The following is a 7566-nucleotide window of genomic DNA, read 5'->3' as shown; positions in this document are numbered from 1 at the left end:
GAACGGAGAAACTTCCTTTTACTGACTCTCTCCAAGAGAAGCTGTGTGGTGTAGTAGAAAGAGATGGTCCCGGGCGTCAGAGGCCCTAGATTCTAATCGCAGCTCTGCCACTTGCCTGCCGTATAACCTTGGGCAAGTCGCTTAACTTGTCTGCACCTCAGTTTCCACAACTGAAAAATGGGGATTCAATACCTGCCCTCCCTCCTACTTACGCTGAACACCTTGGGGGACAGAGACTGTGTCCAATCTGACTACCTTGAGTCTACCCCAGTAGTTAGTAGTGTGCTTAGCACACAGTAGGTGCTTAGCAAATACCACGATTATCATTCCATCAGGTCTACGCAGCACAAGACGAAGTGAAGGGATGTCAGCTTCTTTACCTAATATATCGGAGCTGAGAAGACACACAACAGGGATGATTCAGGTAAGAAGAGAACATCTACCTGTTTCCTCATAAGTCACTTTTTAGCCTGAACTATCTAGATAATTGCTTCAGTTCTTCCTTGATTTTACCCCCGTAATAATGGAATTTTTGACCACTGAGTGCAACACACCGTAAGCACTTAATAAATACGAATGAATGAATGAATGAATGAATGAATGAATGAATGAATGAATGAACACACTGTGCCAAAGGCCGGGGAAAATCCAACAGAAGCAAAACACACATTCCCTGCCCACGAGAAGCCTACAGGCTGCCGAAGGATTTTACACTTCACTCTGGTCGGGCTTTGACTCATAGCTACAGAAGAGCCGGGTCTTTGAAAAATAAAGAATCAGATGTGAGAGGGGGAGAAAAATCAAGCTCAACATCGTCTGGTGCAGACCCCCCAACTGATCAGCACACCCCAGTGACCCTCGCTCACTAGCAACCCAGGTGGAATTGGAATCGGTCCCTCAACGAGCCAGCCCTGATGTTGCCGAAGCAAATCACGCCATTCTTTTCCAGCAGGAGGAATATATACACATTTCCAATGCACTGTGGGGGATGAGGTGAAGGGGTCCGCTACTTATTAAAGGAGCGACCTCCCAAGAGGCATTATAAGATGGGCATTATTTAAAGAAAACAAAAAGACTTCATATTTTAATCATAAATACAATCATTCATCTTTAATCCCCTGAAGAAAACACGGTTACCGTGACACGCTGTAATATTAAGCGTTTCCCTGTCATAACCGTCTCTTCAATTCCCCATTTACCCAGGATCAGGAATCATAATGGTTGGCTCGTGGAGCTATGAATCGGAATCTTTCCACCCGCCTGTCTGCTCACTAATTTCTCTCAGCCTCGCTGCCTGCCGAGCAGACACTTGATTCCTAATGCTCCTCCCAAGCTGAACAACAGTGGGACACCAGAAGAAGCAACCGACGAAAGCATATTTGAAGCCCGTTCAAAACCCATAAATGGCCTCACTTGATTTAGATGCTAATCTCGCATTAAATCCGACAGTGCTTCTGGAAAATAATAGCGGTGGAATGACTTAAATGCATTTCATTCTCACTAGGACTTTTCTTCCCTCTTTAAAATATTTGCTCACGCTGTAGGTGTAGGATTTATTAAATTGTTTTAAAATATTATGGTAGAGCGATCGGCCTGTCTATTAACTCAAAAACTCAACAGCAGGGGGCCGGTCTAGAGTTGAATTTCTGTGTTTCCTACACTAAATATCAATGGCAGTAGAACAGTTATTGCTCCTCCATGCTTTCGGGAGAGAGGTGAGGGCTGTATTGCAGCTAACTGAGATGTCAGGAATAAAAACTTCCTGGCCAATTCTAGATCAGATCCTCGGTCCGTTGTTCGTCTTAACAGATCCGAGTTTACCATCTAACATTTCCCACTACCTCCCTTCCCCTTCGTTTCCTTTTATTTCTGTTTTTTGCCATTAAATGTGACTTCACAGCCAGTAAATACTTCGGTTTCTTTCCTCGTAGCTGTGACTCCATAATAGTGATAATAATAATAACCGCGGTAATTGCTGAGAGCTTACTGTATACAAAGCATTGTACTAAGGGATGGGGTAGATACGATATAAACAGATTAGATAGAGTCCTTGTCCCACATGTGGCTCACAGGCTAAGAGGGAGGGAGAAGAGGTACTTAATCCTTATTTTACAGATGAGGAAACTGAGGTGCAGGGAAGATAAAGGTCAAACAGCAGCCAAGTGGCACAGCCAGGATTAGAGACCCTGGGCTCCTGACTCCCTAGGCCACGCTGCTTTGTCTCAGATTGATAAAGTTTGAAATGAAACTCTTTCAACTGCTTAGTACAGAGCTCTGCACATAGCAAGTGCTCAATAAACCTGATTGCTGGATGCGGTCAGTCAGTCGGAGAACAGTTTCCTGAACGCTCACTGTGGAGGCCGCCCTTAAAGACTCTAAGCTCGTGGTGGACGAGGAACGTGTTTACCAACACTGTCACACTGTACTCTCCCAAGTGATTAGTACAGCGCTCTGACCACAGTAAGCATTCAATAAATACGATCGACTGATTGGGGTAAGACATCGAACGGGAGGCTGTGGGGAGGGTCCCAGTCTGCACAGTAGAAGCCCTTATCCTCTTGGAGTTCAGGCTCCCGGAGTTGCAACTCAGTTTAATAATAATGTTGGTATTTGTTAAGCGCTTACTATGTGCAGAGCACTGCTCTAAGCGCTGGGGGAGATACAGGGTAATCAGGTTGTCCCGCGTGAAGCTTACAGTTAAACCCCATTTTCCAGATGGGGTCACTGAGGCACAGAGCAGTGAAGTGACTTGCCCACAGTCACGCAGCTGCCAAGTGGCAGAGTCGGGATTCGAACCCATGACTTCTGACTCCCAAGCCCGGGCTCTTTCCACTGAGCCACGTTTAGTGCAGAGTGTCATTATCTGGGGCCCTGGATAGGGCCAATGATGAGCTGCCAGTGAAGACGATGCAAACGTACTCCAAAGAAGGATGGGAGTTTCTAAACTTAGATGCTGCGTGTGCCTGTGGGAACCATATGCCAGATGACTTATACATGAATCTTGCCTTCAGGCGGTAACTAGATTTAAAGACACAGTCTATTTTGAGGGAAAGTTCTGAAGTGTTTAATTCTTTGAAAAAAAAACCCAGTTGAAACATCTTTTTCCTGTAAACCAAATGCCCAAGGACCTTGTCAGCACGCAACAGACCAAACGCTTAATAAGGAAGATTGCAAAATCCATACTTCTTACTGGCCTGAATGAAATCAGTGCTGTTAAACTAGACAACAAAGGTGCCTTAAAATCACACCTTCTCTAGGAGGCCTTGCTTGATGTGATAATAATGACTGTGGTACTCGTTAAGCGCTATGTGCCAAGCAGTGTTCTAACTGGTGGGGTAGATACAAGTTAATAAGGTCGGACGCAATCCCTGCTCATACCCTCCATCCCCATTTGCCAGATGAGGTAACTGAGGCCCAGAGAAGTGAAGTGACTTACCCAAGGTCATAGAGCAGACAAGTGGCGGAGCCAGAACCCATGACCTTCTGATTCCCAGGCCCGGCCTCTATCCACTACACCATGCCGCTTCATGGATGTCAATCACTGTGCTAAGCAATGGGGAAGATACAATATAAGCTTATCAAACACAGTCCCAGTCCCACACAGCGCTCACAGTCAAATGGGAAGGGAGAATAGCTATTTTATCCCTATTAAATAGCGGAACAACCTGCGGCCTAGAAAGGTTAAGTGACTTACCCAAGGTCACACGGCAGGCAGGTGGCAGAACGGGGACTAGAACCCAGATCTACATCTCAGTTCTGCGTTCCTTCCACTAAGCCACGCCGCTTCTCCAAATGCACCGTCCCTCATGGAACAATTCCTCATAATATCTCAGCGCGTTGAGTCATCTGAATGATGCTATGCTCTGCATTTTTTTTTTTAATTCCCAAATTTTCATACTTTTCACTAACCCAGACTGCTGGGAATTAGAGACTTTTTTTTTCCATAATAGCACAGCAATGGACAGAAACTGAGTTGGCACTGGCAAAGGGAATAATAGCACTTTGCCAACGAAGAAATCACATTTTTCTCCAGTGTTTTTGGGAAGAGTACCCCGACTCTGCCAATGTGAAAGCAGCCCGGGGCCCTTTCGTGGTTATGTTTGAAACAGATGGGTTAAGGCTAATACAGATTTAATAAGCAAAATTGAATTTAGTGATGTTTATTAAAAAAAATACAGAAACAACATCTAATGTTGCTCTATCCTTAAGCAAAATGGTATACGTTGACTCCGATTGTGGCTTTGTCATTAAGCGGTGGAATAATTAGCTTTTAAAAATCTCTGACTTCAAAGGCAGCATAGTCACTGAGGGGGAGCCATGAGGTTGGAGAATTGGACCTTGCATTGGAAATTGCATTTGGTTCATGCTGAGAACAAATGATTTTCACATGTGTCTCCTCAGGAAGGCTGATTTAGAGAGCAAGAGAGCGCTGACTTTCATCCTAAGCTTTAGGTTGTCTAAACGTCTAGAGAGGCAAGCTTGAACCTAAAACTCCCACTCCTCAAGGGAGAGAAACTCCAACGGGACTAGGGCTTTCATGGGAAAAAGAATCACTTAGCAGTGAGTGGACAAATATCAAAATAATAATTATGACGATGGTATTTATTAAGCACTTACTGTGCGCCAGGCACTGTACTAAGCACTGGGGTGGATACGAGCAAATCGAGTTGGACACGGTGCCGGGCCCAATCCCACAGTCTCAATCCCATTTTACAGACGAGGTAACTGAGGCACAGAGAAGTGAAGTGACTTGCTGAAGGTCACACACTCCTGGTTGAGGAATATCCGAAGTGGCAGGAATCTGTCAGATTTGTGAGGGAGTGGGGCTTACAGGAGATTGAATGCGACTTTTTGATAATGCTCTTGGACTGGGTCAGGGGTCGAGCGAGCATTTGACATTAAGCGTTCAGTGACTGGCTGCTCATCTCTTTTCAAAAGAGAGGTTAGGCCACCAAAATTCTATTTGGCCTGGCAAATTTGATTTCTGCCAATCAAATCAACCAATCGATCCAGGGTATACATTGAGGATCTACTGAGGGAGAAGACTGTTCTTAGCCTTGGAAGAGGCCAACAGAAGCCTTCCCTGCCTTCGAGGTGGTTACAGTCTAACGGGGGAGACCGATAAAAAAGACTTACACATAATGTCATCAGGAGAATGACCAAGAATAAAATAATTCAGCAGAAAAGTGCAAATAGGTCAGGATGAAACAGTACGATAATTATAAAGTTGAATGATACTTACTGCCTTTGTTAAGCATTTGCTATGTGACAAACACTGTACTGAGAGCTAGGGTAGATACAAGACAGTCAGGCAGGACACAATCTCAGTCCCACATGGGGCTCAAGGTCTAAGAAGGAGGAGGTTTTAATCCCCATTACACAGGTGAGGAAACCGAGAAGTTAAATGACTTGCTCAAGGCCAAATAGAGCAGACAAGTGGCAAGTTCTATGTGCCAACCACTTTACCGAGCCCTGGGGTAGAGACAGGGTAATTGGAATGAATACAGTCCTGTCCCACATAGTCTTAATCTCCATTTTACAGATGAGGTAACTGAGGCCCAAAGAAGTGAAGTGACTCATCCAAGGTCACATAGCAGACAAGTTACAAAGGCAGGATTAGAACCCAGATCTGCCGACTACCAGGCTGGTTGCTCTTTCCACTAGCCCACGCCGCTTCCTGGATGAGGGACAGTCCTATTGGGACCAGTGAGGAGCCTGAAATTTCTTTTAAGAGCTACATACAGCCTTATAATCACCGGCTCATCACCAGTGATTGGATTCGAGGCGGAGGGAAGAACTAAGGCTTGCTCCACATGGTGTGGCTCCACCCAAAGAGCGATTCTTTTACTGGCTGAGGAACTTGGAATTGCTTTTCACCAGGCAGGCTCCCGGCCACCCTAGGCCGGGCAGCTGCCAAAGAGCGGGAGACCAAGCGGCCACCCCGGTAAACATGTAGACACAGTCTTTCCCTCAGGGATTCTCCAGCCCAAATTCTTGATGGATGCGTCAGGGGGATGCTGGGAAGAAGAACATCCTTTTGGTTCTTTATGATCCTGGGGGTGAAGCAGAGCCCGGGCCTGGAAGTCAGAAGGATCTGGGTTCTGATCCTGGCTTTGTTACTTGCCTGCTGTGTGACCTTGGGGGAATCACTTCACTTCTCTGGGCTTCAGTTACCTCATTTGTAAAATGGGGATTAAGACAATGTGGGACAGGGACTGTGTCCATCCCAATTACCTTGTCCCTCACCCAGTTACCCAGTGCTCAGTAAAGTGGTTGGCACATAGAAAGAGATCGACAAATACCATTAAAAATAAATCACACTTCACTGCCAATCATCTGTAACCCTCTTAGCACTTTGATACTCGCTCTATCCTCGCAACACTTAATGTCCTCCCCTAGCAGTAATTTATTTTAATATCTGCTCCCTCACCAGACTGTAAGCTCATAAAGGTCAGGTATCATTTCTACCAACTCCACTCTACCCTCTAAATGCTTAAAACCTGGCTCTGCACGTAGTAAGTGCTCAATAAATACCACTAACCGATCTTCAAAAGTGGAGATCAATTATATGTGTTTTTATAAATATATGTTTGCATATGGATATATGTACAAATACATATAACAAAGCTTATATATATATATACCTTTTCAATAACTACCACAATGCAGGAACATTTCAATTTGCTCTTTTTATGGTATTTGTGACATTTTTTCGATATAGCTGAGTCTGGAAAATGTATTTTTATTTAGCTGAGTAGACTATGATTTAAGGCCCCAGAATATAAAATATTAATCGTTCATAAATTTACCCTCCATTTCAGTGAGCATCCTCATTGGTCACGAGCGTTACAATACGACTTTGGGTATGAAAAATGCAGAGAGCGGGCGTTCTGGCCTGCTCAGAGAGCCTTAAATTAGAATAGACCTTTTCAGCAGGCATCTGGTTTAGCATTAAAGGGAAATACAATGTGATGAAGGACCATGATGAAGAGTTTAACCAAGCAATGCATCCAGGATGTATACATCAAACCAAGGGGTCTTTGCTAAAATATACGATTAGGCCCAGACAAGGAGGTCAGAAGCAATATTTTGGCTTGATGGGCTTTAAAATTATACCCGTTCCATAGGAGGCTGCTGAGTTTTTTCTTATCACTGCCTGGGAGGAGGGGGCGGGAGGGGGGCTCAGTGGATTTTTCTTATCTTACTCCATATTCTAAGAGCACATCTATTCTTCATGGTCTTAGGTCCACCTGAACATCGTTTGATTCGCTGCCAACTCGCCGACTTGACTCCAGTTTGGTCGCAGATCAAATAGTCTAGGTTTTTGAAGGACGGTGATTAACAATTCTTTGGGGTGATTTATGTTGCCCTGAACAAACTCATTTTAGTGGCCTGTCATAACCAGCTTTAATTTTCCTTTCTGCTAGGGAAAGACTTGGTGGCTTGTTTATTGTTCTGCTGTAATGTCAATAGCTTAATCTGCTTTAAAGAACAAAGTCAATATTGTATTCCGTTTTTAAAAAGAGAGCATTTTAATTATATTTCGCAGTGAAGCTCGGTGCGCCG

Source organism: Ornithorhynchus anatinus, chromosome 20 (assembly GCF_004115215.2).
Source record: "Ornithorhynchus anatinus isolate Pmale09 chromosome 20, mOrnAna1.pri.v4, whole genome shotgun sequence".
Taxonomy (NCBI): Eukaryota; Metazoa; Chordata; class Mammalia; order Monotremata; family Ornithorhynchidae; genus Ornithorhynchus; species Ornithorhynchus anatinus.
This window is presented reverse-complemented; position numbering follows the sequence as displayed.